Below are 22,517 nucleotides of genomic sequence, written 5' to 3'. Positions count from 1 at the left end.
TTCTTCACTGTTAGGGCAATCAGGATGTGGAATTCCCTGCCAGGGAAGGTGGTAATGGCGGACTCTGTAATTGGATTTAAAAAAGGAATGGATACATTTCTGAATGAAAAAGCTATCCAAGGTTATAATACTTAAAATATCAACATGGTTAATCCGGGGGTAACATGAGTTATAGTAGCTAACTAGTCATAAAACATTATTCAGCAAGTATGTAGAATCATCACAACTTAAAACAGGTTGAACACGATGGGCAATTTGCCTCTATTCAACCTCAAAAACTATGTTACTATATTACTATGTTATTGTAGTATACAGAACACCACAATGCAATGAGCAGTGATAGTGAGCACTGATGAGGATACTAGAACTGACACTGAGCAGCAAGATGCAGCACTGGACTATTAGTAATGTACTGTAGTATGCTGAGCACCACAATGCAGCACAAGACAATGAGCAGTGATACTGAGCACTGATGAGGATACTACTGAGAACTGACACTGAGCAGGAGAGACACACTACTAGTATTACTGAGCAGCAATAAGTAACCACAGATACTGAGCACTGATATTGAGATTTCCACTGAGAGAACATAGCCACGTCCTCTCCGCTCTCTCTTCAATGCACGAGTAAAAATGGCAGCAACGCGCAGCTCTTTATATGGAATCCGAATCTCGCGAGAATCCGACAGCGGGATGATGACATTTTCCCTTGTTCAGGTTTTCCGAGTCAGGCGGGAACAACCGAGCCTGCCTCGGACCAGTGTAAACAACGTGGAGTTCGTGGGGAATTCGGTTCTCGGAGAACCGAACCCGCTCCTCTCTACCTTATACCCATCAATTTTTTTATTTTCAATCTAAGCCCCTGCAGTTTTCTGTAAGCATCTGCTTCGCTATGATGATCAACAAGTCACAAGGGCAAACACTCAGGGTTTGAGGCGTAGATCTTAGGACCAGCTGCTACAAGCATGGCAGAGGTGTCACTATCACTGGTGACACCCAGAGAGGTGGCGAGGGAGATTGTAATGCAGTGCGCGCAGATAAGCAGCGCAATGGTAAAAAGGAGGCATGGTTTCATAGGTAGGGGCGTGGCCTGGTGGCCTGAATCTACATTTTGCTGCTCCGGGTGTCCCGGGGGTTGGGGGCTGCACCCGGGGACTAGTGTGTGAGCGGTGCTGGCTCCTGCACAGTGACAGGGCATGGCCACCCAGCATGACGCCTCCCTTCTTGACCATGCTGTAATTGCAGTCGCACTGCAGTTCAGCGTGATCATAAAAAATGGTGTAGGCTCCTGCTGGTGCAGACTGTATGTGCGCGCAGGAAGCCGCCACCATTTTTGTGATCACAGCGGCTGAATGTGATGTCATACAGCCGCTGTGACCACGCCCCCTGTGTCTCCTCCGTTGCAGACCCCATTTTGAAGCCTTGCCCCCGCACCGCTCCATCCCTGACTTGGAAATGGAGTGTTGCTGACCCACCTCTCCCCCCCTTCCCCGCCCCGATTGACAGGCAGAGGCGATCACATTCTCTGCGGGGTGCCGCAGAAAATGCAGGCACATGCGTATGCTCTTAGCAATTTTTGCAGTTGGATCGCTTATTGCGATTGCAATCCAACCTGAATCAGGCCCTATTACCTATCACAATGCGCTGCGGGCAGTACAAAATTGGGTTAATATAGGAGAAAAACCCCCAGACCTGTGCTCCTTAACTGTACCTGGTGGCTAGTGGAGCGGCTGCCCAGTAATCAGTGTCCACCGCAGTGCGCACACGGCCCACCCCCTACGGCCTCGCTCCCCTTCATCAGCGGCCTCGTGATCCGGAAGGGTGGTGTGTGTGTGACTGACCTTAGGATGAAACCGGAGCCTCCGCTGCAGTGACCCAGCAACCAGGGCACGGGAGTATACAGCGCCGCTGGGAGTGATGAAGCTGCAGTAAAGATGTCTATTAGACCTAGCCTGCTGCAGCCCTTGTAGATTCTCATAAAACAAGTTCTTCTTTTCTTGTCAAAATTAATAGCTAAGAATAGGCTGCCTGAGGCAGGCCCCTGTTAATTGGCCTGCTACTGAAGGCACCAACTACAAACTGAGCTCCCTGTTCATGGAAGCGGGGTTATAGAGGAGAATGCACTGAGCTTCTTGGGAACAGTCAAAAGCTTTGAGCCGGTTGGTGCCTCAGATCAAGATCCTACTCTACACCCCAATGTGAATCCTTGTGGAGTCCAGTGTACCCCACAGAAGAAATTAATGTGTCACACCCATTGGCAGCAACCTTAGAATAGCTGCTGACGGGCACAATTGAGAAAGGAAGGGGGGGGGGACATTTGAATCCAGCACATAGATGCAATTCAAATATGTAATTTGTACCTTCCTATTTTAAAATATAATGGATGAACCTCACCCTGTGAGAACAATCTTCATGATCAAGAGATCTAATATGTAAAATAAGTATGAGTTGGGATAGGGCTGGGGAGGGTGGCAGCTCGGGCAGCCCCTCCCCCGTCAAGTTAAGGAGATTCAACTGAGGAAGCACAAGGGAACTCTCGTCTGGGGACAACAACTGCAGGGAGACCACATCTTTTCAGATGAACATGGGAGGGCGGAAGGCTGCCTAATACTGAAGCACCATCAAATATCAAACCATATCCAACAACTAGTACAAGCATTCCTGGGGGAAGGTCTGCAGCAGACGGATTTGCATACGGTGATGTCATCCAAGCAGTGGGCCAAAGTTGGCTGGAACCCTCATCTGCATATAAAAAGAGAAAAGGGGCATGCAGGGCATGGCGGCCTTTTGCAGTGCTTGGATGACCCCTAGTTCGCATTAAACACCCCCACCCTCCTTTGGTGTGGGGCTCATGTTGGCCATGCCCCATCCCCTGAAGCATTCATGCTGATTTCTTGCAGCAGCTGGGCACTGTAACAGCTCCAGAGCTGCTCTGTAAGGCAAGTAAAAGGGTGTGGGCCCTGCAGCACCACCTGTAGTTCGCATTGTGCGTTGGAAGGCACAAAGTAAGCAGACGGGAGGAGAAGTCAGGATAGTACACAAGGGCATCCTTTTCTCTTAGTCCGTAGAGGATGCTGGGGTCACATTAAGAACCATGGGGTATAGACGGGATCCGCAAGAGACATGGGCACTTTAAGACTTTCAAAGGGTGTGAACTGGCTCCTCCCTCTATGCCCCTCCTCCAGACTCCAGTTATAGGAACTGTGCCCAGGGAGACGGACATTTCGAGGAAAGGATTTATTGTTAAACTAAGGTGAGCATCTTACCAGCTCACACCTTAAGCATGCCGCAGAACGTGGCATTCAACAGAACACAAGCCAACGGCATGAACAATTGCAGCAAAAAGCTGACCAGAACCGTAACACAACATGTGTATAACCACAAGTAATAACTGCAGACACAGTATGGACTGGGACGGGTGCCCAGCATCCTCTACGTACTAAGAGAAAAGGATTTACCGGTAGGTATTAAAATCCTATTTTCTCATACGACCTAGAGGATGCTGGGGTCACATTAAGAACCATGGGGTTATACCAAAGCTCTTGAACGGGTGGGAGAGTGCGTACGACTCTGCAGCACCGAATGACCCAACTTGAGGTTATCATCAGCCAAGGTATCAAACTTGTAAAACTTAGCAAAAGTGTTTACTAAATAGCTGCTCAGCAAAGTTGCAATGCCGAGACTCCCCGACCAGCTGCCCAGGATGAACCCACCTTTCTAGTAGAATGGGTCTTCACCTAATTCAGTAACGGCAATCCTGCCGTGGAATGAGCATGCTGAATCTTACCACAGATCCAGCGCATAATGGTCTGCATGGAAGCAGGACACCCAATCATGTTGGGAGCATACAGGACAAACAGAGCCTCTGTTTTCCTAATCTGAACCGTTCTGGTGACATAAATTTTCAAAGTTCTGACCACAGCCAGAGACTTTGACTCAACGAAGGTGTCAGTGGCCAAAGGCACCATGTGGAAAGATGAACCACCTTCGGCAGAAATTGTTGACGTGTCCTCAATTCTGCTCTATCTTCATGAAAGATCAAATAAAGGCTCTTGTGATACTGCATGGTTTGTACTGTTTTCCATGTGCTCCCAGATCTTTCAAGCAAGTAGCATGGTCAAGAAAGTTCTGTTTGAAAAGAAACAAACATTTACTGTCATTGTTATGCAAATAAACTTACATTAAAGCTAACAAGAAAGCACACTCGTTCTGTCTTTAAACTGATAAAAGAAACCCCAATAATATGGGGCATGCAAAAATTGAGATAAAACTCAGTTTTGCTCCTCTCCACGGAAATCTTTAATAAAAGGCGAAATATTTGTTAGTTCTGAAGAGAAACCAGAGCATGACCAAGATTCCACCTGTCGCCTGAGTGCCATGCCAGCAGTTCTCATTCAGCTCAAAGTGAGCACCCAATTTGAATGAAAGAAAGCAGATTTCTCACCAGGCTTCCCCTTGCTATAAACTGGTTTGTACTCTTTTCCATGTGCTCCCAGATCTTTCAAACAATTAGTGTGGTCAAGAAAGTTCTGTTTGAAAAGAAACAAACATTTACTGTCATTTCTATGCAAATGAGCTTACATTAAAGCACACTCGTTCTATCTTTAAACCAATAAAATAAAACCCCAATAAGATGGGGCATGCAAAAATTGAGATAAAACTCAGTTTTGCTCCTCTCCACGGAAATCTTTAGTAAAAGGCGAAAGATTTGTTCGTTCTGAAGAGAAACCACAGCATGACCAAGATTCTACCTGTCGCCTGAGTGCCATGCCAGCAGTCCTCATTCAGCTCAAAGTGAGCACCCAATTTGAAAGAAAGAAAGCAGATTTCTCACCAGGCTTCCCCTTGCTATAAACATGGTTTGTACTCTTTTCCATGTGCTCCCAGATCTTTCAAGCAATTAGTATAGTCAAGAAAGTTCTGTTTGAAAAGAAACAAACATTTACTGTCATTTCTACGCAAATGAGCTTACATTAAAGCACACTCGTTCTATCTTTAAACTGATAAAAGAAACCCCAATAAGACGGGGCATGCAAAAATTGAGATAAAACTCAGTTTTGCTCCTCTCCATGGAAATCTTTAGTAAAAGGCGAAAGATTTGTTCGTTCTGAAGAGAAACCAGAGCATGACCAAGATTCCACCTGTCGCCTGAGTGCCGTGCCAGCAGTCCTCATTCAGCTCAAAGTGAGCACCCAATTTGAAAGAAAGAAAGCAGATTTCTCACCAGGCTTCCCCTTGCTATAAGCATGGTTTGTACTCTTTTCCATGTGCTCCCAGATCTTTCAAGCAATTAGTATGGTCAAGAAAGTTCTGCTTGAAAAGAAACAGACATTTATTGTCATTGTTATGCAAATAAACTTACATTAAAGCTAACAAGAAAGCACACTCGTTCTGTCTTTAATCCGATAAAAGAAACCCCAATAATATGGGGCATGCAAAAATTGAGATAAAACTCAGTTTTGCTCCTCTCCACGGAAATCTTTAGTAAAAGGCGAAAGATTTGTTCGTTCTGAAGAGAAACCAGAGCATGACCAAGATTCCACCTGTCGCCTGAGTGCCGTGCCAGCAGTCCTTATTCAGATCAAAGTGAGCGCCCAATTTGAAAGAAAGCAGATTTCTCACCTGTCTTCTCCTTGCTATAAGCATGGTTTGTACTGTATTCCATGTGCTCCCAGATCTTTCAAGCAAGTAGCATGGTCAAGAAAGTTCTGTTTGAAAAGAAACAAACATTTACTGTCATTTCTATGCAAATGAGCTTACATTAAAGCACACTCATTCTATCTTTAAACCGATAAAAGAAACCCCAAAAAGATGGGGCATGCAAAAATTGAGATAAAACTCGGTTTTGCTCCTCTCCACGGAAATCTTTAGTAAAAGGCGAAAGATTTGTTCGTTCTGAAGAGAAACCAGAGCATGACCAAGATTTTTATCTGAAAATATGTGTTCTCCCTGCAGTTGTTGTCCCCAGATGAGAGTTCCCTTGTGCTGCCTCAGTTGAATCTCCTTTACTTGACAGGGGGATGCTCGAGCAGCGACCCTCCCCAGCTCTAGCCCAACTCCTACTTACCTGCCAGGTGAGATACTATGATCATGAAGGTGCTTCTCCCAGGGCAAGGCTCACCCATTGCACTCTGGGTGTGCTGCTTCTGCGATTTCCCCAAATGTGGGAAACTTGACTGCATAATTTGTGTTTCCCCTGGTCGGCTCTCGTATAATTCAGATCTCTTTGTCTCAGGTCTCTCTCCAGCCTAGTTTGCTGTCTGTTTCTACTTCTCTTTTCTTGAGCCGCTCCCTTCTATGCCCTTGCGCACTATCCTGACTTCTCCCGTCTGCTTACTTCGTGCCTTCCAACGCACAATGCAAACTACAGGTAGTGCTGCAGGACCCACACCCTTTTACTTGCCTTACAGAGCGTCTCTGGAGCAGTTACAGTGCCCAGCTGCTGCAAGAAATCAGCTTGAATGCTTCAGGGGCTGGGGAATAGCCAACATGAGCCCCACACCGAAGGAGGGTGGAGGTGTGTAATGCGAACTAGGGGTCATCCAAGCGCCGCAAAAGGCCGCCATGCCCTGCACGCCCCTTGTCTCTTTTCATATGCAGACGAGGGTTGAAGCCAACTTTGACCCACTGTTTGGATGACATCACCATATGCAAATCCATCTGCTGCAGGCCTTCCCCCAGGAATGCTTGCACTAGTTGTTGCATTTGGTTTGTTGTTTGGGGGTGCTTCAGTATTAGGCAGCCTTCTGCCCTCCCATGTTCATCTGAAAATATGTGTTCTCCCTGCAGTTGTTGTCCCCAGATGAGAGTTCCCTTGTGCTGCCTCAGTTGAATCTCCTTTACTTGACAGAGATGTGCCTGAGCAGCGGCCCTCCCCAGCCCTATCCCAAATCATACTTATTTTGCATAGGCGATACCATGGTCATGAAGATTGTTCTCCCAGGGTGAGGTTCATTCATTGCATTCTGGGTATGCTGACCCCTGTGATTTCCCCAAATGTGGGAAACTCGACTGCATTATTTGTGGTAGTGGGGGACTGTGTTTGTGCTTTCCTCTGGTCAGCTCTGGTAAAAATCAGATTTCTTTATCTCAGATCTTCCTCTAGCCTTGTTCTTCTTTCGAGAGTTCCCTTGTGCTGCCTCAGTTGGATCTCTTTCACTTGACAGGGGGGTGCCCGAGCAGCGACCCTCCCCAGCTCTAGCCCAACTCCTACTTACCTGCCAGGTGAGATACTATGATCATGAAGGTGCTTCTCCCAGGGCAAGGCTCACCCATTGCACTCTAGTTGTGCTGCCCCTGTGATTTCCCCAAATGTGGGAAACTTGACTGCATAATTTGTGTTTCCCTTGGTCGGCTCTCGTATAATTCAGATCTCTTTGTCTCAGGTCTCTCTCCAGCCTAGTTTGCTGTCTGTTTCCACTTCTCTTTTCTTGAGCCGCTCCCTTCTATGCCCTTGCGCACTATCCTGACTTCTCCCGTCTGCTTACTTCGTGCCTTCCAACGCACAATGCAAACTACAGGTAGTGCTGCAGGGCCCACACCCTTTTACTTGCCTTACAGAGCAGCTCTGGAGCAGTTACAGTGCCCAGCTGCTGCAAGAAATCAGCTTGAATGCTTCAGGGGCTGGGGCATAGCCAACATGAGCCCCACACCGAAGGAGGGTGGAGGTGTGTAATGCGAACTAGGGGTCATCCAAGCGCCGCAAAAGGCCGCCATGCCCTGCACGCCCCTTTTCTCTTTTCATATGCAGACGAGGGTTGAAGCCAACTTTGACCCACTGCTTGGATGGCATCACCATATGCAAATCCATCTGCTGCAGGCCTTCCCCCAGGAATGCTTGCACTAGTTGTTGCATTTGGTTTGTTGTTTGGGGGTGCTTCAGTATTAGGCAGCCTTCTGCCCTCCCATGTTCATCTGAAAATATGTGTTCTCCCTGCAGTTGTTGTCCCCAGATGAGAGTTCCCTTGTGCTGCCTCAGTTGAATCTCCTTTACTTGACAGAGATGTGCCTGAGCAGCGGCCCTCCCCAGCCCTATCCCAAATCATACTTATTTTGCATAGGAGAGACCATGGTCTTGAAGATTGTTCTCCCAGGGTGAGGTTCATTCATTGCATTCTGGGTATGCTGACCCATGTGATTTCCCCAAATGTGGGAAACTCAACTGCATTATTTGTGGTAGTGGGGGACTGTGTTTGTGCTTTCCTCTGGTCAGCTCTAGTAAAAGTCAGATTTCTTTGTTTCAGTTCTTCCTCTAGCCTTGTTCTTCTTTCGAGAGTTCCCTTGTGCTGCCTCAGTGTGTATGGTTATTAATCAAAAGGTTGGTGGTTCAATCCCACTAAGGGACGTAATTGACCTTGTTATCAGATTTTGGTGATATTTAAGTAGACAAGTCAAAATTTCAAACCCCCTGTTATGGTGTAGGGTACCTGGCCTTCTCTGATGTAATCAGAGTTAGATTTGATTCAGTGATTTTATAAAAACAGCTAGGAAGCACAATTTAGCAGTGGGTTGCAGAGAAAAAGAAATATGCTGGCAAAAAAATCCAATTGAGTGATTAAACAGCTCTTCATTTTCTGGCTTTATTTTTATGCTAACAAATTTGTTCTCTGAAAAGTGTCCACAAAGCCAAGTCTCTGATTAACACCTTTGTAGGGATGGTTTTTCACCTATTACTAAATTAAACTTGCTTCATTGGAAAGGCAGCAAGATGCATCCTCATTTCAATGTCTACTGAAATAATACAGGTTGACACCAGGAAACATTAACGCCACTGCATCCTTGCTGCTTTCGCATGTGGAAGTCTGTTTAATGTGAAAACAAGGTGATATCTAATTAGCACACAGGTAAGGAATTAAGAAAATCTTTATTTAAGGGTGAAGGTGTTTCTCACAAAATCGTTGCCCCAATGCATCATTGAAATTCAAGCTGGAAAGATGATTTTAATATATCACTTGTACATTTTGTATTGCTCTTCTGGTGACAATGTAGTTTGTTTTTGTCAATTACCATTTTAATAATAGGGTAAAGAAAATTAAGTGGATTTTTGAAAGAAAACAATACTGTCAATATACTATTAAAACAAATTAAAATGGTAAAAGTTAGTGTACTTTAAGTAAAAATAAAAGAGCAAAAATATCAATCCCAGTTTTGGATTACTTTAATTAACAAAAAAAATGCATATAGCAGAGGATAGTTTCAATCTGCCTACCTCTGGGTTATGGGCCCAGCATTTTTCCATTGCAGTACTCTGCTGCACATGTAAGTGCAAGAGATCCTGAAGCACTCACTCATCATGGGAAAGTACCAATGTGTTTCTTCGTTGGTTGATGGAAGAAACATCTTACAAAAACTCTCCAGATTATTGACTTTTTAAAGTTTTTCTAGGAAACGTTCTAGATGAATGCTTATTAGCCTTTGTCAGTATGTACGTTTGTAAAGTGTCTCTGTGGCGCAATCTGTTAGTGTGTTTGGTTATTAATCAAAGGGTTGGTGGTTCAATCCCACCCAGGGATGTAATTGACCTTGTTATCAGATTTTGGTGATCTTTAAGTAGACAAGTCAAAATTTCAAACCCCCTTCTTATGGTGTAGGGTACCTGGCCTACTCTGATGTAATCAGAGTTAGATTTGAATCAGTGATTTTATAAAAAAAAACAGCTAGGAAGCACAATTTAGCAGTGGGTTGCAGAGAAAAAGAAATATGCTGGCAGAAAAATCCAATTGAGTGATTAAACAGCTCTTCATTTTCTGGCTTTATTTTTATGCTAACAAATTTGTTCTCTGAAAAGTGTCCACAAAGCTAAGTCTCTGATTAACACCTTTGTAGGGATGGTTTTTCACCTATTACTAAATTAAACTTGCTTCATTGGAAAGGCAGCAAGATGCATCCTCATTTCAATGTCTACTGAAATAATACAGGTTGACACCAGGAAACATTAACGCCACTGCATCCTTGCTGCTTTCGCATGTGGAAGTCTGTTTAATGTGAAAACAAGGTGATATCTAATTAGCACACAGGTAAGGAATTAAGAAAATCTTTATTTAAGGGTGAAGATGTTTCTCACAAAATCGTTGCCCCAATGCATCATTGAAATTCAAGCTGGAAAGATGATTTTAATATATCACTTGTACATTTTGTATTGCTCTTCTGGTGACAATGTAGTTTGTTTTTGTCAATTACCATTTTAATAATCGGGTAAAGAAAATTAATTGGATTTTTGAAAGAAAACAATACTGTCAATATACTATTAAAACAAATTAAAATGGTAAAAGTTATTGTACTTTAAGTAAAAATAAAAGAGCAAAAATATCAATCCCAGTTTTGGATTACTTTAATTAACAAAAAAAAAATGCATATAGCAGAGGATAGTTTCAATCTGCCTACCTCTGGGTTATGGACCCAGCATGCTTCCATTACAGTACTCTGCTGCATATGTAAGTGCAAGAGGTCCTGAAGCACTCACTTATCATGGGAAAGTACCAATGTGTTTCTTCATTGGTTGATGGAAGAAACATCTTACAAAAACTCTCCACATTATTGACTTTTTAAAATGTTTCTAGGAAACGTTCTAGATGAATGCTTATTAGCCTTTGTCAGTATGTACTTTTGCAAAGTGTCGCTGTGGCGCAATCAGTTAGTGTGTATGGTTATTAACCAAAAGGTTGGTGGTTCAATCCCACCCAGGGACGTAATTGACCTTGTTATCAGATTTTGGTGATCTTTAAGTAGACAAGTCAAAATTTCAAACCCCCTGTTATGGTGTAGGGTACCTGGCCTTCTCTGATGTAATCAGAGTTAGATTTGATTCAGTGATTTTATAAAAACAGCTAGGAAGCACAATTTAGCAGTGGGTTGCAGAGAAAAAGAAATATGCTGGCAAAAAAATCCAATTGAGTGATTAAACAGCTCTTCATTTTCTGGCTTTATTTTTATGCTAACAAATTTGTTCTCTGAAAAGTGTCCACAAAGCCAAGTCTCTGATTAACACCTTTGTAGGGATGGTTTTTCACCTATTACTAAATTAAACTTGCTTCATTGGAAAGGCAGCAAGATGCATCCTCATTTCAATGTCTACTGAAATAATACAGGTTGACACCAGGAAACATTAACGCCACTGCATCCTTGCTGCTTTCGCATGTGGAAGTCTGTTTAATGTGAAAACAAGGTGATATCTAATTAGCACACAGGTAAGGAATTAAGAAAATCTTTATTTAAGGGTGAAGGTGTTTCTCACAAAATCGTTGCCCCAATGCATCATTGAAATTCAAGCTGGAAAGATGATTTTAATATATCACTTGTACATTTTGTATTGCTCTTCTGGTGACAATGTAGTTTGTTTTTGTCAATTACCATTTTAATAATCGGGTAAAGAAAATTAATTGGATTTTTGAAAGAAAACAATACTGTCAATATACTATTAAAACAAATTAAAATGGTAAAAGTTATTGTACTTTAAGTAAAAATAAAAGAGCAAAAATATCAATCCCAGTTTTGGATTACTTTAATTAACAAAAAAAAATGCATATAGCAGAGGATAGTTTCAATCTGCCTACCTCTGGGTTATGGGCCCAGCATTTTTCCATTGCAGTACTCTGCTGCACATGTAAGTGCAAGAGATCCTGAAGCACTCACTCATCATGGGAAAGTACCAATGTGTTTCTTCGTTGGTTGATGGAAGAAACATCTTACAAAAACTCTCCAGATTATTGACTTTTTAAAGTTTTTCTAGGAAACGTTCTAGATGAATGCTTATTAGCCTTTGTCAGTATGTACGTTTGTAAAGTGTCTCTGTGGCGCAATCTGTTAGTGTGTTTGGTTATTAATCAAAGGGTTGGTGGTTCAATCCCACCCAGGGATGTAATTGACCTTGTTATCAGATTTTGGTGATCTTTAAGTAGACAAGTCAAAATTTCAAACCCCCTTCTTATGGTGTAGGGTACCTGGCCTACTCTGATGTAATCAGAGTTAGATTTGAATCAGTGATTTTATAAAAAAAACAGCTAGGAAGCACAATTTAGCAGTGGGTTGCAGAGAAAAAGAAATATGCTGGCAGAAAAATCCAATTGAGTGATTAAACAGCTCTTCATTTTCTGGCTTTATTTTTATGCTAACGAATTTGTTCTCTGAAAAGTGTCCACAAAGCCAAGTATCTGATTAACATATTTGTAGGGATGGTTTTTCACCTATTACTAAATTAAACTTGCTTCATTGGAAAGGCAGCAAGATGCATCCTCATTTCAATATCTACTGAAATAATACAGGTTGACACCCGGAAACATTAACGCCACTGCATCCTTGCTGCTTTCTCATGTGGAAGTCTGTTTAATGTGAAAACAAGGTGATATCTAATTAGCACACAGGTAAGGAATTAAGAAAATCTTTATTTAAGGGTGAAGATGTTTCTCACAAAATCGTTGCCCCAATGCATCATTGAAATTCAAGCTGGAAAGATGATTTTAATATATCACTTGTACATTTTGTATTGCTCTTCTGGTGACACTGTAGTTTGTTTTTGTCAATTACCATTTTAATAATCGGGTAAAGAAAATTAATTGGATTTTTGAAAGAAAACAATACTGTCAATATACTATTAAAACAAATTAAAATGGTAAAAGTTATTGTACTTTAAGTAAAAAAAAAAGCTAAAATATCAATCCCTGTTTTGGATTATTTTAATGAACAAAAAAAAAATGCATATAGCAAAGGATAGTTTCAATCTGCCTACCTCTGGGTTATGGGCCCAGCATGCTTCCATTGCAGTACTCTGCTGCACATGTAAGTGCAAGAGATCCTGAAGCACTCACTCATCATGCGAAAGTAACAATGTGTTTCTTCATTGGTTGCTGGAAGAAACATCTTACAAAAACTCTCCAGATTATTGACTTTTTAAAGTTTTTCTAGGAAACGTTCTAGATGAATGCTTATTAGTCTTTGTCAGTATGTACTTTTCGCAAAGTGTCTCTGTGGCGCGATCGGTTAGTGTGTTCAGCTATTAATCAAAAGGTTGGTGGTTCAATCCCATCCAGGGACGTAATTGACCTTGTGATCAGATTTTGGTAATATTTAAGTAGACAAGTCAAAATTGCAAACCCCCTCTTATGGTGTAGGGTACCTGGCCTTCTCTGATGTAATCAGAGTTAGATTTGATTAAGTGATTTTATAAAAAAAACAGCTAGGAAGCACAATTTAGCAGTGGGTTGCAGAGAAAAAGAAAAATGCTGGCAGAAAAATCCAATTGAGTGATTAAACAGCTCTTCATTTTCTGGCTTTATTTTTATGATAACAAATTTGTTCTCTGAAAAGTGTCCACAAAGCCAAGTATCTGATTAACATCTTTGTAGGGATGGTTTTTCACCTATTACTAAATTAAACTTGCTTCATTGGAAAGGCAGCAAGATGCATCCTCATTTCAATATCTACGGAAATAATACAGGTTGACACCAGGAAACATTAACGCCACTGCATCTTTGCTGTTTTCTCATGTGGAAGTCTGTTTAATGTGAAAACAAGGTGATATCTAATTAGCACACAGGTAAGGAATTAAGAACATCTTTATTTAAGGGTGAAGATGTTTCTCACAAAATCGTTGCCCCAATGCATCATTGAAATTCAAGCTGGAAAGATGATTTTAATATATCACTTGTACATTTTGTATTGCTCTTCTGGTGACAATGTAGTTTGTTTTTGTCAATTACCATTTTAATAATCGGGTAAAGAAAATTAATAGGATTTTTGAAAGAAAACAATACTATTAAAACAAATTAAAATGGTAAAAGTTATTGTACTTTAAGTAAAAATAAAAGAGCAAAAATATCAATCCCAGTTTTGGATTACTTTAATTAACAAAAAAAATGCATATAGCAGAGGATAGTTTCAATCTGCCTACCTCTGGGTTATGGACCCAGCATGCTTCCATTACAGTACTCTGCTGCACATGTAAGTGCAAGAGATCCTGAAGCACTCACTCATCATGGGAAAGTACCAATGTGTTTCTTCATTGGTTGATGGAAGAAACATCTTACAAAAACTCTCCACATTATTGACTTTTTAAAATGTTTCTAGGAATCATTCTAGATGAATGCTTATTAGCCTTTGTCAGTAAGTACTTTCGCAAAGTGTCGCTGTGGCGCAATCAGTTAGTGTGTAAGGCTATTAACCAAAAGGTTGGTGGTTCAATCCCACCCAGGGACTTAATTGACCTTGTTATCAGATTTTGGTGATCTTTAAGTAGACAAGTCAAAATTTACAACCCACTGTTATGGTGTAGGGTACCTGGCCTTCTCTGATGTTTAGATTTGATTCAGTGATTTTATAAAAACAGCTAGGAAGCACAATTTAGCAGTGGGTTGCAGAGAAAAAGAAATATGCTGGCAGAAAAATCCAATTGAGTGATTAAACAGCTCTTCATTTTCTGGCTTTATTTTTATACTAACAAATTTGTTCTCTGAAAAGTGTCCACAAAGCCAAGTCTCTGATTAACACCTTTGTAGGGATGGTTTTTCACCTATTACTAAATTAAACTTGCTTCATTGGAAAGGCAGCAAGATGCATCCTCATTTCAATGTCTACTGAAATAATACAGGTTGACACCAGGAAACATTAACGCCACTGCATCCTTGCTGCTTTCGCATGTGGAAGTCTGTTTAATGTGAAAACAAGGTGATATCTAATTAGCACACAGGTAAGGAATTAAGAAAATCTTTATTTAAGGGTGAAGATGTTTCTCACAAAATCGTTGCCCCAATGCATCATTGAAATTCAAGCTGGAAAGATGATTTTAATATATCACTTGTACATTTTGTATTGCTCTTCTGGTGACAATGTAGTTTGTTTTTGTCAATTACCATTTTAATAATCGGGTAAAGAAAATTAATTGGATTTTTGAAAGAAAACAATACTGTCAATATGCTATTAAAACAAATTAAAATGGTAAAAGTTATTGTACTTTAAGTAAAAATAAAAGAGCAAAAATATCAATCCCAGTTTTGGATTACTTTAATTAACAAAAAAAAAATGCATATAGCAGAGGATAGTTTCAATCTGCCTACCTCTGGGTTATGGACCCAGCATGCTTCCATTACAGTACTCTGTTGCACATGTAAGTGCAAGAGGTCCTGAAGCACTCACTTATCATGGGAAAGTACCAATGTGTTTCTTCATTGGTTGATGGAAGAAACATCTTACAAAAACTCTCCACATTATTGACTTTTTAAAATGTTTCTAGGAATCGTTCTAGATGAATGCTTATTAGCCTTTGTCAGTATGTTCTTTTGCAAAGTGTTGTTTTGGCGCAATCAGTTAGTGTGTAAGGCTATTAACCAAAAGGTTGGTGGTTCAATCCCACCCAGGGACTTAATTGACCTTGTTATCAGATTTTGGTGATCTTTAAGTAGACAAGTCAAAATTTCAAACCCCCTGTTATGGTGTAGGGTACCTGGCCTTCTCTAATGTAATCAGAGTTAGATTTGATTCAGTGATTTTATAAAAACAGCTAGGAAGAACAATTTAGCAGTGGGTTGCAGAGAAAAAGAAATATGCTGGCAGAAAAATCCAATTGAGTGATTAAACAGCTCTTCATTTTCTGGCTTTATTTTTACACTAACAAATTTGTTCTCTGAAAAGTGTCCACAAAGACAAGTCTCTGATTAACACCTTTGTAGGGATGGTTTTTCACCTATTACTAAATTAAACTTGCTTCATTGGAAAGGCAGCAAGATGCATCTTCATTTCAATGTCTACTGAAATAATACAGGTTGACACCAGGAAACATTAACGCCACTGCATCCTTGCTGCTTTCGCATGTGGAAGTCTGTTTAATGTGAAAACAAGGTGATATCTAATTAGCACACAGGTAAGGAATTAAGAAAATCTTTATTTAAGGGTGAAGATGTTTCTCACAAAATCGTTGCCCCAATGCATCATTGAAATTCAAGCTGGAAAGATGATTTTAATATATCACTTGTACATTTTGTATTGCTCTTCTGGTGACAATGTAGTTTGTTTTTGTCAATTACCATTTTAATAATCGGGTAAAGAAAATTAAGTGGATTTTTGAAAGAAAACAATACTATTAAAACAAATTAAAATGGTAAAAGTTATTGTACTTTAAGTAAAAATAAAAGAGCAAAAATATCAATCCCAGTTTTGGATTACTTTAATTAACAAAAAAAATGCATATAGCAGAGGATAGTTTCAATCTGCCTACCTCTGGGTTATGGACCCAGCATGCTTCCATTACAGTACTCTGCTGCACATGTAAGTGCAAGAGATCCTGAAGCACTCACTCATCATGGGAAAGTACCAATGTGTTTCTTCATTGGTTGATGGAAGAAACATCTTACAAAAACTCTCCACATTATTGACTTTTTAAAATGTTTCTAGGAATCATTCTAGATGAATGCTTATTAGCCTTTGTCAGTAAGTACTTTTGCAAAGTGTCGCTGTGGCGCAATCAGTTAGTGTGTAAGGCTATTAACCAAAAGGTTGGTGGTTCAATCCCACCCAGGGACTTAATTGACCTTGTTATCAGATTTTGGTGATCTTTAAGTAGACAAGTCAAAATTTCAAACCCACTGTTATGGTGTAGGGTACCTGGCCTTCTCTGATGTTTAGATTTGATTCAGTGATTTTATAAAAACAGCTAGGAAGCACAATTTAGCAGTGGGTTGCAGAGAAAAAGAAATATGCTGGCAGAAAAATCCAATTGAGTGATTAAACAGCTCTTCATTTTCTGGCTTTATTTTTATACTAACAAATTTGTTCTCTGAAAAGTGTCCACAAAGCCAAGTCTCTGATTAACACCTTTGTAGGGATGGTTTTTCACCTATTACTAAATTAAACTTGCTTCATTGGAAAGGCAGCAAGATGCATCCTCATTTCAATGTCTACTGAAATAATACAGGTTGACACCAGGAAACATTAACGCCACTGCATCCTTGCTGCTTTCGCATGTGGAAGTCTGTTTAATGTGAAAACAAGGTGATATCTAATTAGCACACAGGTAAGGAATTAAGAAAATCTTTATTTAAGGGTGAAGATGTTTCTCACAAAATCGTTGCCCCAATGCATCATTGAAATTCAAGCTGGAAAGATGATTTTAATATATCACTTGTACATTTTGTATTGCTCTTCTGGTGACAATGTAGTTTGTTTTTGTCAATTACCATTTTAATAATCGGGTAAAGAAAATTAATTGGATTTTTGAAAGAAAACAATACTGTCAATATACTATTAAAACAAATTAAAATGGTAAAAGTTATTGTACTTTAAGTAAAAATAAAAGAGCAAAAATATCAATCCCAGTTTTGGATTACTTTAATTAACAAAAAAAAATGCATATAGCAGAGGATAGTTTCAATCTGCCTACCTCTGGGTTATGGACCCAGCATGCTTCCATTACAGTACTCTGTTGCACATGTAAGTGCAAGAGGTCCTGAAGCACTCACTTATCATGGGAAAGTACCAATGTGTTTCTTCATTGGTTGATGGAAGAAACATCTTACAAAAACTCTCCACATTATTGACTTTTTAAAATGTTTCTAGGAATCGTTCTAGATGAATGCTTATTAGCCTTTGTCAGTATGTTCTTTTGCAAAGTGTTGTTTTGGCGCAATCAGTTAGTGTGTAAGGCTATTAACCAAAAGGTTGGTGGTTCAATCCCACCCAGGGACTTAATTGACCTTGTTATCAGATTTTGGTGATCTTTAAGTAGACAAGTCAAAATTTCAAACCCCCTGTTATGGTGTAGGGTACCTGGCCTTCTCTAATGTAATCAGAGTTAGATTTGATTCAGTGATTTTATAAAAACAGCTAGGAAGAACAATTTAGCAGTGGGTTGCAGAGAAAAAGAAATATGCTGGCAGAAAAATCCAATTGAGTGATTAAACAGCTCTTCATTTTCTGGCTTTATTTTTATACTAACAAATTTGTTCTCTGAAAAGTGTCCACAAAGACAAGTCTCTGATTAACACCTTTGTAGGGATGGTTTTTCACCTATTACTAAATTAAACTTGCTTCATTGGAAAGGCAGCAAGATGCATCTTCATTTCAATGTCTACTGAAATAATACAGGTTGACACCAGGAAACATTAACGCCACTGCATCCTTGCTGCTTTCGCATGTGGAAGTCTGTTTAATGTGAAAACAAGGTGATATCTAATTAGCACACAGGTAAGGAATTAAGAAAATCTTTATTTAAGGGTGAAGATGTTTCTCACAAAATCGTTGCCCCAATGCATCATTGAAATTCAAGCTGGAAAGATGATTTTAATATATCACTTGTACATTTTGTATTGCTCTTCTGGTGACAATGTAGTTTGTTTTTGTCAATTACCATTTTAATAATCGGGTAAAGAAAATTAAGTGGATTTTTGAAAGAAAACAATACTGTCAATATACTATTAAAACAAATTAAAATGGTAAAAGTTATTGTACTTTAAGTAAAAATAAAAGAGCAAAAATATCAATCCCAGTTTTGGATTACTTTAATTAACAAAAAAAAATGCATATAGCAGAGGATAGTTTCAATTTGCCTACCTCTGGGTTATGGACCCAGCATGCTTCCATTACAGTACTCTGCTGCACATGTAAGTGCAAGAGGTCCTGAAGCACTCACTTATCATGGGAAAGTACCAATGTGTTTCTTCATTGGTTGATGGAAGAAACATCTTACAAAAACTCTCCACATTATTGACTTTTTAAAATGTTTCTAGGAATCGTTCTAGATGAATGCTTATTAGCCTTTGTCAGTATGTACTTTTGCTAAGTGTAGCTGTGGCGCAATCAGTTAGTGTGTAAGGCTATTAACCAAAAGGTTGGTTGTTCAATCCCACCCAGGGATTTAATTGACCTTGTTATCAGATTTTGGTGATCTTTAAGTAGACAAGTCAAAATTTCAAACCCCCTGTTATGGTGTAGGGTACCTGGCCTTCTCTGATGTAATCAGAGTTAGATTTGATTCAGTGATTTTATAAAAACAGCTAGGAAGCACAATTTGGCAGTGGGTTGCAGAGAAAAAGAAATATGCTGGCACAAAAATCCAATTGAGTGTTTAAACAGCTCTTCATTTTCTGGCTTTATTTTTATGCTAACTAATTTGTTCTCTGAAAAGTGTCCACAAAGCCAAGTATCTGATTAACATATTTGTAGGGATGGTTTTTCACCTATTACTAAATTAAACTTGCTTCATTGGAAAGGCAGCAAGATGCATCCTCATTTCAATGTCTACTGAAATAATACAGGTTGACACCAGGAAACATTAACGCCACTGCATCCTTGCTGCTTTCGCATGTGGAAGTCTGTTTAATGTGAAAACAAGGTGATATCTAATTAGCACACAGGTAAGGAATTAAGAAAATCTTTATTTAAGGGTGAAGGTGTTTCTCACAAAATCGTTGCCCCAATGCATCATTGAAATTCAAGCTGGAAAGATGATTTTAATATATCACTTGTACATTTTGTATTGCTCTTCTGGTGACAATGTAGTTTGTTTTTGTCAATTACCATTTTAATAATAGGGTAAAGAAAATTAAGTGGATTTTTGAAAGAAAACAATACTGTCAATATACTATTAAAACAAATTAAAATGGTAAAAGTTATTGTACTTTAAGTAAAAATAAAAGAGCAAAAATATCAATCCCAGTTTTGGATTACTTTAATTAACAAAAAAAATGCATATAGCAGAGGATAGTTTCAATCTGCCTACCTCTGGGTTATGGGCCCAGCATTTTTCCATTGCAGTACTCTGCTGCACATGTAAGTGCAAGAGATCCTGAAGCACTCACTCATCATGGGAAAGTACCAATGTGTTTCTTCGTTGGTTGATGGAAGAAACATCTTACAAAAACTCTCCAGATTATTGACTTTTTAAAGTTTTTCTAGGAAACGTTCTAGATGAATGCTTATTAGCCTTTGTCAGTATGTACGTTTGTAAAGTGTCTCTGTGGCGCAATCTGTTAGTGTGTTTGGTTATTAATCAAAGGGTTGGTGGTTCAATCCCACCCAGGGATGTAATTGACCTTGTTATCAGATTTTGGTGATCTTTAAGTAGACAAGTCAAAATTTCAAACCCCCTTCTTATGGTGTAGGGTACCTGGCCTACTCTGATGTAATCAGAGTTAGATTTGAATCAGTGATTTTATAAAAAAAACAGCTAGGAAGCACAATTTAGCAGTGGGTTGCAGAGAAAAAGAAATATGCTGGCAGAAAAATCCAATTGAGTGATTAAACAGCTCTTCATTTTCTGGCTTTATTTTTATGCTAACGAATTTGTTCTCTGAAAAGTGTCCACAAAGCCAAGTATCTGATTAACATATTTGTAGGGATGGTTTTTCACCTATTACTAAATTAAACTTGCTTCATTGGAAAGGCAGCAAGATGCATCCTCATTTCAATATCTACTGAAATAATACAGGTTGACACCAGGAAACATTAACGCCACTGCATCCTTGCTGCTTTCTCATGTGGAAGTCTGTTTAATGTGAAAACAAGGTGATATCTAATTAGCACACAGGTAAGGAATTAAGAAAATCTTTATTTAAGGGTGAAGATGTTTCTCACAAAATCGTTGCCCCAATGCATCATTGAAATTCAAGCTGGAAAGATGATTTTAATATATCACTTGTACATTTTGTATTGCTCTTCTGGTGACAATGTAGTTTGTTTTTGTCAATTACCATTTTAATAATCGGATAAAGAAAATTAATTGGATTTTTGAAAGAAAACAATACTGTCAATATACTATTAAAACAAATTAAAATGGTAAAAGTTATTGTACTTTAAGTAAAAATAAAAGCTAAAATATCAATCCCAGTTTTGGATTACTTTAATGAACAAAAAAAAAATGCATATAGCAAAGGATAGTTTCAATCTGCCTACCTCTGGGTTATGGGCCCAGCATGCTTCCATTGCAGTACTCTGCTGCACATGTAAGTGCAAGAGATCCTGAAGCACTCACTCATCATGCGAAAGTACTAATGTGTTTCTTCATTGGTTGCTGGTGAAACATCTTACAAAAACTCTCCAGATTATTGACTTTTTAAAGTTTTTCTAGGAAACGTTCTAGATGAATGCTTATTAGTCTTTGTCAGTATGTGCTTTTTGCAAAGTGTCTCTGTGGCGCAATCGGTTAGTGTGTTCAGCTATTTATCAAAAGGTTGGTGGTTCAATCCCACCCAGGGACGTAATTGACCTTGTGATCACATTTTGGTGATATTTAAGTAGACAAGTCAAAATTGCAAACCCCCTCTTATGGTATAGGGTACCTGGCCTTCTCTGATGTAATCAGAGTTAGATTTGATTAAGTGATTTTATAAAAAAACAGCTAGGAAGCACAATTTAGCAGTGGGTTGCAGAGAAAAAGAAAAATGCTGGCAGAAAAATCCAATTGAGTGATTAAACAGCTCTTCATTTTCTGGCTTTATTTTTATGATTACAAATGTGTTCTCTGAAAAGTGTCCACAAAGCCAAGTATCTGATTAACATCTTTGTAGGGATGGTTTTTCACCTATTACTAAATTAAACTTGCTTCATTGGAAAGGCAGCAAGATGCATCCTCATTTCAATATCTACGGAAATAATACAGGTTGACACCAGGAAACATTAACGCCACTGCATCTTTGCTGTTTTCTCATGTGGAAGTCTGTTTAATGTGAAAACAAGGTGATATCTAATTAGCACACAGGTAAGGAATTAAGAAAATCTTTATTTAAGGGTGAAGATGTTTCTCACAAAATCGTTGCCCCAATGCATCATTGAAATTCAAGCTGGAAAGATGATTTTAATATATCACTTGTACATTTTGTATTGCTCTTCTGGTGACAATGTAGTTTGTTTTTGTCAATTACCATTTTAATAATCGGGTAAAGAAAATTAATTGGATTTTTGAAAGAAAACAATACTGTCAATATACTATTAAAACAAATTAAAATGGTAAAAGTTATTGTACTTTAAGTAAAAATAAAAGAGCAAAAATATCAATCCCAGTTTTGGATTACTTTAATTAACAAAAAAAAATGCATATAGCAGAGGATAGTTTCAATATGCCTACCTCTGGGTTATGGACCCAGCATGCTTCCATTACAGTACTCTGCTGCACATGTAAGTGCAAAAGATCCTGAAGCACTCACTCATCATGGGAAAGTACCAATGTGTTTCTTCATTGGTTGATGGAAGAAACATCTTACAAAAACTCTCCACATTATTGACTTTTTAAAATGTTTCTAGGAATCGTTCTAGATGAATGCTTATTAGCCTTTGTCAGTATGTACTTTTGCAAAGTGTCGCTGTGGCGCAATCAGTTAGTGTGTAAGGCTATTAACCAAAAGGTTGGTGGTTCAATCCCACCCAGGGACTTAATTGACCTTGTTATCAGATTTTGGTGATCTTTAAGTAGACAAGTCAAAATTTCAAACCCCCTGTTATGGTGTAGGGTACCTGGCCTTCTCTGATGTAATCAGAGTTAGATTTGATTCAGTGATTTTATAAAAACAGCTAGGAAGCACAATTTAGCAGTGGGTTGCA

The 22,517-nt window shown here is 39.2% G+C and overlaps 9 non-coding genes across 9 annotated transcripts; 4 read left to right on the top strand and 5 right to left on the bottom strand.

The window, feature by feature from the left end:
- Window positions 1-4,230: 4,230 nt before the first annotated feature.
- On the bottom strand, window positions 4,231-4,346 carry LOC134995159 (U5 spliceosomal RNA). Its single transcript, XR_010198022.1, has one exon. It is a non-coding gene; the product is annotated as a U5 spliceosomal RNA (small nuclear RNA).
- Window positions 4,347-4,620: 274 nt separating this feature from the next.
- On the bottom strand, window positions 4,621-4,736 carry LOC134995155 (U5 spliceosomal RNA). The gene has a single exon (XR_010198018.1). It is a non-coding gene; the product is annotated as a U5 spliceosomal RNA (small nuclear RNA).
- Window positions 4,737-5,010: 274 nt separating this feature from the next.
- On the bottom strand, window positions 5,011-5,126 carry LOC134995156 (U5 spliceosomal RNA). Its single transcript, XR_010198019.1, has one exon. It is a non-coding gene; the product is annotated as a U5 spliceosomal RNA (small nuclear RNA).
- A 286-nt stretch (window positions 5,127-5,412) lies between these two features.
- Window positions 5,413-5,528, bottom strand: LOC134995150 (U5 spliceosomal RNA). Its single transcript, XR_010198012.1, has one exon. It is a non-coding gene; the product is annotated as a U5 spliceosomal RNA (small nuclear RNA).
- Window positions 5,529-5,798: 270 nt separating this feature from the next.
- LOC134995152 (U5 spliceosomal RNA) lies at window positions 5,799-5,914 on the bottom strand. The gene has a single exon (XR_010198015.1). It is a non-coding gene; the product is annotated as a U5 spliceosomal RNA (small nuclear RNA).
- Window positions 5,915-6,058: 144 nt separating this feature from the next.
- Window positions 6,059-6,221, top strand: LOC134995206 (U1 spliceosomal RNA). The gene has a single exon (XR_010198067.1). It is a non-coding gene; the product is annotated as a U1 spliceosomal RNA (small nuclear RNA).
- Window positions 6,222-6,892: 671 nt separating this feature from the next.
- On the top strand, window positions 6,893-7,056 carry LOC134995177 (U1 spliceosomal RNA). The gene has a single exon (XR_010198039.1). It is a non-coding gene; the product is annotated as a U1 spliceosomal RNA (small nuclear RNA).
- A 152-nt stretch (window positions 7,057-7,208) lies between these two features.
- Window positions 7,209-7,371, top strand: LOC134995147 (U1 spliceosomal RNA). The gene has a single exon (XR_010198011.1). It is a non-coding gene; the product is annotated as a U1 spliceosomal RNA (small nuclear RNA).
- Window positions 7,372-8,042: 671 nt separating this feature from the next.
- On the top strand, window positions 8,043-8,206 carry LOC134995179 (U1 spliceosomal RNA). The gene has a single exon (XR_010198041.1). It is a non-coding gene; the product is annotated as a U1 spliceosomal RNA (small nuclear RNA).
- The last annotated feature ends 14,311 nt before the right edge of the window (window positions 8,207-22,517 follow it).

Source organism: Pseudophryne corroboree, unplaced genomic scaffold (genome assembly GCF_028390025.1).
Source record: "Pseudophryne corroboree isolate aPseCor3 unplaced genomic scaffold, aPseCor3.hap2 scaffold_1375, whole genome shotgun sequence".
Lineage (NCBI taxonomy): Eukaryota > Metazoa > Chordata > Amphibia > Anura > Myobatrachidae > Pseudophryne > Pseudophryne corroboree.
The sequence above is the reverse complement of the archived record's forward strand: the minus strand, read 5'-3'. Positions and strand labels throughout refer to the sequence as shown.